This window comes from Phyllostomus hastatus, unplaced genomic scaffold (assembly GCF_019186645.2).
Source record: "Phyllostomus hastatus isolate PE091 unplaced genomic scaffold, TTU_PhHast_1.1 phas_scaffold_46, whole genome shotgun sequence".
Taxonomy (NCBI): domain Eukaryota; kingdom Metazoa; phylum Chordata; class Mammalia; order Chiroptera; family Phyllostomidae; genus Phyllostomus; species Phyllostomus hastatus.
Genome location: NW_025334032.1, coordinates 37947489 through 37956485, shown reverse-complemented (window position 1 = coordinate 37956485; position 8997 = coordinate 37947489). Strand labels below are relative to the sequence as shown.

The 8997-nt window shown below is 50.3% G+C and overlaps 1 pseudogene; it reads left to right on the top strand.

Moving 5' to 3' along the window:
* The first annotated feature begins 3935 nt into the window (after window positions 1–3935).
* LOC123807701 lies at window positions 3936–4701 on the top strand (annotated as a pseudogene).
* The last annotated feature ends 4296 nt before the right edge of the window (window positions 4702–8997 follow it).

Genomic DNA, 8997 nt, shown 5'->3' with positions numbered 1-8997 from the left:
TACAAGGACTCCTGGGATGTCCTTCCCAACCTGTTCCTGCTTCCTCACAGGCCAGCTCCCCGCCATACTTCTCTCCAGCCATCCGATGTACTTGCAGGTTATCGGCAAAGGCTCTGGAGTCAAAACGCTGGGATTCAAATTCCACACCTAACTGGTTACAGGGCTAGGGCAAGAAACCTTCTGATGCCAACTTTCTCATCTGCCAAGTGAGACCTTGAATGTGTTGCATCCTCTCTAAATCACAGTCTACTATAAGAAGCACCGCTGTTTTATGTATCCCTAAGAAAGAAAATGAATGCTGCCCATTATAGTTATAAGACATCATCAATCGGACGATGTCCCCTAGATGGATTAGCTTTGACTAAATAGCAAAGCACCTTAAAACTTAGTGTCTTAAAACAACCACCATTTGTGAATTCCTGATTCCGGGGTCAGCACTTGGGCTGGGGGATTCCTCCGCGGGTCTCTCCTGCCGCTGGTCAGCCGGTGACCAAACTGGGGCTGGATAGTCTGGGACAGCCTCACATGGTCGGTGCCTGTCAGGCTGTTTCCCGGGGTCCCTTACTTCTCTTCTTCATGGCCATTCCAGTCAGCTGGTTCAAGTGTGTTCCAACTGTGATCTCGTGGCTGCAAGCTCAGCAAAGGGGACAAGCCCTGGTGTACGACTGCTTTTCAGACCTCTGCTTACATCATGCCTGCTGCTGTCCCATTGGCCACAGCAAGCCACAGGACCGAGTCAACAGTCGGTGTGGGAAAGGGCCACCCAAGGACACGGGTACAAAGAGGGGAGCTATGACACCATGTTACAACCTACCACACATGCTGATCCCAAAGGTGTTAAAATACAAAAAATGTGCATCTAAGAATACACTAAATATAATAGTATGTTATATTTAATATAATATACTTAATATATTGATATATTTAAAAGTACTATAAATAAGTGATGCACATTAGATACACTTATTATGGTGATCATTTTGTAATATATACATACTCGTATATTGAATCATTATGTTGTACACCTGAAACTGTTATAATGTCATTTGTCAATTATACCTAAAACTTTTTTTAAAGCAAAGGTAAAGAGGAACATATTAGCTACAGGAAACACAGAGTTTAAGAATATTTACTTTGTTGGTGGCTTTACCTTATGAAGATGGGAGAGATCAGAGCACATATAAACCTCCACACTTTGAGTTGGTAGCAGCAACACAGACGAGATGGAAAATAAAACAGGAACAGGAATTGCTGGTGGAGGGAGAGCCAGCGATGGAAGAGATAGGAGGCAGATGTTTCTGAAAACAGGAAAAGGCTTTCTCTGGAACTTGAGGGAAAGAGATGCAAGCAGATACAGATGCAACGTGAAGACAGTAGAGTTGAAAGAGGGAAGACTCTTGCCCTTTACTCTGCTGACTAAATGTACCCTCACATGCTTTTCCCTCTCCCCACTTCCTTCAGAAATAAGAGTCCCGGAGTCCTGCCGTTTCACAGAAGAAATAATACTTCCAAAGGAAAACGATGCTCTGTGCGCTTCAGCCGAGAAAATAGCTCCTTAGTCAATCTGCAAACAGTACGACCACCCAGTTCAATGGACAGCAGTGGTGTCTTGCTTTCCAGACAGAGCTCCTCCCCCTGAGCGTGCCCGGCTGGTCCCCGGTTCGAGTCCTCCGGCCTCCCGCACACTGTATCGAGTCAGCAGGGTTCACAGCACGGAAACTCCAGTTCACACCCACTACTGCTCTGACAAAACCATGGCTTTGCAGCTTAGACCTGGGGCGTCACTTTAACCAGTTTAGGGTGACAAGACAAAAAAAATCTCAGCAAAAAAAAAACTCCTTTCAAGGTATTGAAATATTATGATAATCACATCCATGTCTTCCAAACATAGTGTTCTATTTTCACATGATAGTTATTCAGCTGAACAAAGGGAAGAATACATAAGCCAATACTCTTGAAAGTATATTTACTGTTTATTACAAGAAAACCAGAATTTCTCAAAAACAAGATACTGTATCTGATTCCTTAACAAACACTGGGAGAGATATGGATACATAGGTAGATGATGACAGATAATTAGATAGATAGATAGATAGATAGATAGATAGATAGATAGGCCTGGAGTATGGTGCCATCTTCTATCCAAGAAAGGACCATCATCTACAAAAAAAGGAAAGAGGCCGTTTTGTGAGATATGTCTGCAAAGCACTTAATGCGGGCTTGGCCCTGAGTGAATGCTCTATGAATACTAACATTTTTACTTCTCTTTGGAAACCTCTGTATCTCTTTCTATGCTTCTTTCTCTCTGCAACCCTGTAAATTCTTATCTATCCACCGAAACCTAACTCGTGCATCACTTTCTCCAGAGCGCGTGCGCACACGCGCACACACACACACACACACACACACACATGCACACTTGTTGCTCCCAGAGCCATGCTCCCCTGCCCTCCAGACGCAGCGCCTTTGCTGTGGCAGGTTGTCGCTTCCGTGCGTCCAGGCCTGTGCGCCGGCTGCAAGCGGCCCGACAGCCCATCTCCTGTGTCTGGGCATCTTCCGTCCCCACACCAACACAGTCCTGCACTTGGTACAGGTTTGTTTCATTGGACTGCTGTGGTTACCTCCGACGGAAGCACTTCTCCTTCCCCAAGGCGTAACCATTCTTTTCTCTGGAGGTGCTCCAGAGCTCTTTGCAACGTTTCCGGCATAGGACTTGTCACATCTGATTGTGATTTCTTGTTTGTGGAAACGCGTACATGGGGAATGTGCCTTATTCACCCAGAGACCCTAGCACCACGCCTAGTGGTAGCAGTGGATACTCCACAAACAGCTGTGAAATAAATGAAAACTCTGATTCAAATCTCCATTCCTTTTACACTCAGGAAGGCCTGGGGCCCAGAAGTCCAGAGTAAAATCGGGAGTAGCATTTAGTTCACCAGTAGCTGTTTCTACCCCGTTCCTAGGGTCTGAGCGCCACTGGTTTTCCTCTCTTTCAGATCCCGACACAGCTGCCTCACCACGTGCTCAAGAGAGTCCTTAGCTGAGGCTCAGCCCCTGTCCCTGTGGCCTCTCTGTCGCCTCCTCCCCCACCAAGGACCCTATTATGTGTCAGGCCCTCAGCACCCACCAGTATTTTTTTTAAGATTTTATTTTTAGAGAGGGAATGAAGGGAGAAAGAGAGAGAGAGAGAGAGAGAGAGAGAGAGAGAGAGAGAGAGAGAGACATCAATGTGCAGTTGCTGGGGGCCGTGGCCTGCAACCCAGGCAGGTACCCTGACTGGGAATCGAACCCGCAACACTTTGGTTCCCTGCCCACGCTCAATCCACTGAGCTACGCCAGCCAGGGCCCACCCACCAGTATTTTAACTTTCAGTTAGCAGAGTGTGTTTACAAACACCACAGGAAGTACATGGGACTTAGAACAGGCCATTTGTCACCCCTGGCCCTGGAGATGGGACGCTGGGGCAGGTACATCATCTCAGAGTGATACTGAAACTGGGTGAGTGAAACGGCGGGAAGCCTTCTCCCTCCTCCGATCTCGCCTCTTCCTTCCCCTCCGTTGTACCAGGCAAATACCAGCCCCACGCTCGTGTGGCCTCAGGGCCCCGTCTCAGCCTTTGGGAGGCCAGGGACCCCCTTGGGAATCTGAGGAAAGACTGGGATTTCCCCCTCCCAATAAATATGTCCCACATGCTTTCTGTGAGTTTCCTGGGATCCCTGTGTTAACAGCCTCTGCTAGAATTGAAAGCCTGTCAGATTTGCAGTTATAAAGATCTAAGTTGGAGGCCTGGTTCTGCCTCTTACTAGCATTTTAATTCTTAATGACTCCACCTCAAAGGATGGGAGACCAATTAGAAATGTGAGTTTCTCTGAGACCCGAAAGTGGAGACCTTCGAGCCCAGGGGACCGCACCCAGAGGCCCCGGGGGCTGTAACCATGCCACTAAACGAGTATATTGAATTACACCCTAGTGCTATGAATATTGCGCGGGTTGCCAGGAGAAAAAGAGGAAGAAGGAAGGTCAAGAGGCTCATGAACATTCAAAGAAGGCAAAACATGGTTGGCCTGCAGGCTGAGCTCTACCGTAAACAGCGCCATGCCAAGAAAATACAAATGAAGAAACCTGCCAAGAAGCGTGAAAAATGAGACACCGAGCAAAAGAAGGGTGGAGACTCCACAAGGAGCAGTGCCCGCACACCTGCTGGACAGGGGGACAGTCCCAAGCTAAGTAACTTCCAGCCTGACTTTTAGGGAATGAGAAGAGAAAGTGGGGAAATGGGAGGTCCTGCTGCCCACAGTCTGCGCCCAGGCAGAAACAGGGGCACTGAAAGTCATTCAAACAGGAGGGAGAGAGAAGGAAGCAGGGAAGAGGATGGTCACCAAAGTCTGCTTTGCTGGAGATGGCTTTGCTGGAAACCCTCCTAAATATGAAAGATTCATTAGGCCAACATTTCACGAAGGCCCAGCTAACACATGGTGAGCTGAAAACCACCTTGTGCCCGCCAGTACTGGGTGCAAAGAAGAACCCCTTGTCCCACTTTATACAGCGTTGGGTGTTTTTGCCACAGGCATTGCCACCGAGGTGCATGCGAGCAAGCTGGACCTGGAGACACAAGGAGGCAAGGTTATTCGGGGAAAATATGCCTGGGTTACCCGCGGTCCTGAAAATGATGGATGCCTAGAGGCAGCCTGGCTGGTTTGACAGCAGTTTCATACAAGCCACTCCTTATAATTACTGGAGACGATGCACCAATCAGGAGAGCTCCTTTCCTGGGATGTTTCTGCGTGCTCTCACACGGCTGACGTCCTGGCAGCCATCCAGAGAGCTCTTTATCCAATTGTAGAAACCATAAAACTGGTCGCGTTGTACACAAGAAGTAAAAAGAAACAGATGAAGTTAATTTTAAAGTGTTATTTAACCCAGTATGTCTGAAAATAATATTTCATCGTGTCATCCGTATCCAAATTTTAGTGAGATATTTTGCATTCTTTTTTATTTGATTTTCAAAATCCATCGTGCATTTTATATGCACAGCACACCTCAGTTCAGACTAACCGTAGTTCAAGGACTCCGTAGCCACCGGTGGCTCTCGGACAAGACAGATGAAAAGGGTGTCGTACAACTTTGCTCCTTGACACGTAGACCCACCCCTTTTGCCCACTGGGTACTTCAAGGCACTGGGGACTGCTTGGAGCTCCAGGAAGCTGTAAACAGTGGGTGGACGCTCCGAGGGTCACAGCCCCAGAGGTCACACTATCTGAAGGGTCAGCAAAGGCAGCCGGATGATACAGGTGCCAGCACCGCACAGGTCAACGTCCAGCTGTGCCCAGCCACACCTGGATGAATTACTGATCCGCTAGAGGATCCTCCTGTGTGTTTTTAAAATGGGAGCATTGCCACCACAATAAATGTATTTATTGGCAAAGTTTAAAAAAAAAGTTAACGTTCGGTGACTCGAGCTGTCTCAGCCGAGTCACATTTCCCTGTGATTTGCTAGCGACCCCATTAGACGGCACTTCTTCTCTGAACCCCAGCACCTGGCCATGGGTTCGGTGAGCGAACACAGGAACGGTACGCTTGCTCGGTGACTCACGGGAGGAGAAAGTGTGGGGTATGTTTTGAAACAGGTTCCTGCTTCCAATGACAGATACAGACAAAGACTGATGTCTTCTCCGACATCTCTCAGGCAGACTCAGCACAGAGGTTTCTCTCTTCAACAAGCGTTCATCAAAGCTGGTTGCTTCCTCCCCATCACATAACATCCAAAGGTCCAGAAGAGCAGGTTTTGAGGGCAGAGGCCTTTGAAACAAGTGCGACACAGAAGGTCGAGCAGAAAGAACTGGTCTTCCACTGTGAGGCGGGGCTTCCTCAGGGGGACCCCTGCTTAGGAAGCACCCCTCGTTCCCGGCCACTTCAAGAAGGCCATGCTGGGTCAAGTCCCTGTGTGAGACTCACCAGCTCTGGGACCTCAGACAGAGTCACCAAGACTGTGAGAGCCTTGGTTTCTTGATCTTAAACTAATACCCATCTCCCAGTGTTGTGCAGAAGGGAATGAACTTATGGTAAGGAGAGTGCTCTGCACAATGTCCATACGGATGCTTATGTTGTAACAAAGTCAGCAAAGCACAGCTATTAAAGACCAATGACAGGAAGTGTGGAATTCTATCACAAGGGAAGTCTACAGCGGTGACGGGGACTGTCCGTCTTCGTGGTTACATTTGTACACTGCACATTCTTCCAGTACTCCAGTCTCTTCCCAGGTGTCCGTCTGTAACACTACGTTCTGGGCAGACATCTATACAAACTGTTAACTGCACAAGGACTGGGGGAGAGGGAGAATATTTCGGAAAGGCCGAAAATTTTATGGGAGATGGCTGTTCGGCCGCTCCTGAGTAACTCACAGTTGACAAGCATTCGTGTGGAGTCGTGGCAGCTGCTTACCGCTTCCCTGCTTCCCTTGTCTCGAAGGGAAGGAGCTCGTGGGGAGAAGCTGCTTCAGTTGAAGAGCATCCCTCAGTTTTTATTCTAGGGCAGAGCTGAGGTTTCCGAGGCCGGGGAGCCACCACTTAGCAATCACAGGGCGAGGTCACAGGCCTGAGCAGCGGCTCTGAGACCTCATCCAGACCCTCGGGGTCCAGGGCAGACTCGCCCCGTTTGTGAGGGATCCCCCAGATGAGCAGTGTGACGCTGGGGGAGCAAAGCTGGAAAGCCTCTGCGGATTTACTTCCAAACAGTTGAAGGATGCTGTGTAGATTTTATTCTGGGTAAAAAAAAAAAAAGGGTTGACGTAGATAACCTGATATTAGAATCTGCAGTTCCAATGTGAGCTCTGGGGTTATGAGTAAGTGGAATTGGAGGTGGGTCTGGTAGGAGCCAGGTAGCCAAGGGCGGAGGCTAAACTCGCAGAGTGATTCACCCCGTGAACAATTTACACAACCGTGAGGAAACAGATCGCCCCACCCCAGGACACCCCCAGACGGAAGACTCCCCAACCAGCCAGGCTGCCTGTCTCTCCGCTGGTGTCCGTCCGTGAGGCGTGCGTCTCGTTCTGCCTCCGCCCAGAGATTACGGGTGGTGCTTCTCCTTGCAGCCAGCCCTGCAGCCGGGCCTTTCCCAGCCTGCCTGTCCTTCCCAGCACGCTGCCTCCCGGGCTCGGGCAGGCCAGCCCTCGAGACCAGCTCTGCAGGCGAGGACCGCGGCACGAGGAACGGACTGCACACCGATGGAGAGGGTCTGAATACGCAGGGCTCCTGAGAGTGTGCTCCTCACACCACCAGTATCAGAGCCACCTCCAGAGAGAGATTTCAGCGGCCCCACCCAGACCTACTCGTCCAGAATGTCTGGGGGCGGGGTCCAGGTCCACATTCTCTCCACGCCCCCACCCACACTCCTTTTCTCCCAGGGAGTCTTCTGCACTCAAAAGTGTGAGAACCACTTGGAGTGTCTGTAACCTCTCATCAAAAGTCCTGGGGCTTCATGCTCCTGGTTTGAGAAGATTTATCTTACTTCTCAGTGATTTGCAGCTTTAGAGTTTTAAGTTTCAAGCTCCTTTTCCTGTAGGTGTTCTCTCTGGACCTTCTCTTTTATTAGTCAGAGGCCTGTTTTTTAAGTACAGTGTAAGTGCAAGTATTAAAGCGTAGCATATCACATGTCACCCCATGGCGGGCGGGGGGGGTGCAGGGGGCACTGCACAAGCACAGACCAGGCGCCCTGTCCCGACGGTGCATACACATGGGCCAGGAGTGGGGCCGAGCATCAGCAGCACGAACCTGGCTGCAGGGCAAGGGCAACCCCAGGACCGAGAACGGAGGAGGCGGCCTCCCTTCCTATTGGTCGGCAGCTGGCCTTGCCAGTTTGTACATGTGTCGGATAGCAATCCTGGCAATAAGTACATCTGCAGGAGAGAGAACGTTTTCCAAGATTTCTGAGGGCGGAGATGTCGCAGCCAACTGGAGCAATGAGGAGAGCTTCCCAGAGGAAGGGCCACTGAGCGAGGCCTCACGGAGGGGCAGGATTTCAACGGGAAGAGGACACTGGGATGGAGAGGGGCTGCGAGAGGAGGCGCGGGGCCGGGGGACCATGAGGGTGGTCATGGAGTGGGGAGCGGTGCAGCACAGAGCAAGCGCAGAGATGGACGGTGTATCAGTTATCCGTCGCTGCGGACAAACCGCTCCAGGACGTGAAGGCTGAGAACAACAACCATTCCTCTTGCTCCTTGGTCCACAGCTTGTCTTTGTTCCACTCAGCGTCCGCTTCCCTGGGGCGGGGGGCCCACTTTCACGATGACTCTGTCCCTCGGCTGGGACATCGGAGGTGGCTACCCGTTCTCCCTTGTGTGGCCTTCTCCATAGCCTGGGCTTCCTCGCAGCTGTGAGGCTGCAAGAGTAAGCATGGCCAGAGGGCCACGTGGGAGATGCACTACCTTATATGAGCTGGCTTGGGGAGTGGTATTAGCACTCCTGCTGGGTCACTAGCTTCCCCAGATTCAAAGGCAGAAAACAGAGAGGCCACCTCCCAGTGGGAGGAGTGTCAAAGTGTTTTGTAAGAAGAGAATGTGGGAAGGGAGGTATCGTTGTAGACTGTTTGGGGAAATGCATGTAGGAACAAGCTCAAATGATGCATTAAGTAATAACATAAAGCAGTTTTTAAAACGAGATGATTTCATTAGTTTCAAATAGAAAAAAAACAAACACGGCTCTTCTTTTGCAGAGAGCAGAGCAGGAAGGCAGAAGTGCCGTGCATTTAGTGCAGCTTCGGCCTCAGAGCCCCGCGCTGGCTCCAACACCTTCTCCCAGGGCCCTAGGGGGGACCCGGAGTGTGTCCCTATGTGCGCGAGTCCTGTGAATGTTCAGAGGCAAGATGTCTTCACCGCAGCTGGTTAAGCAAATTGTACTTTTCCCCCTTCAGCCGCCGCCCCCCATCCCATTCATCCTCGTGTCCTTGGAATGGTTACAGACATTGCAGAGACCAAGTTAAGGGGAGATGGAATCACGGGAT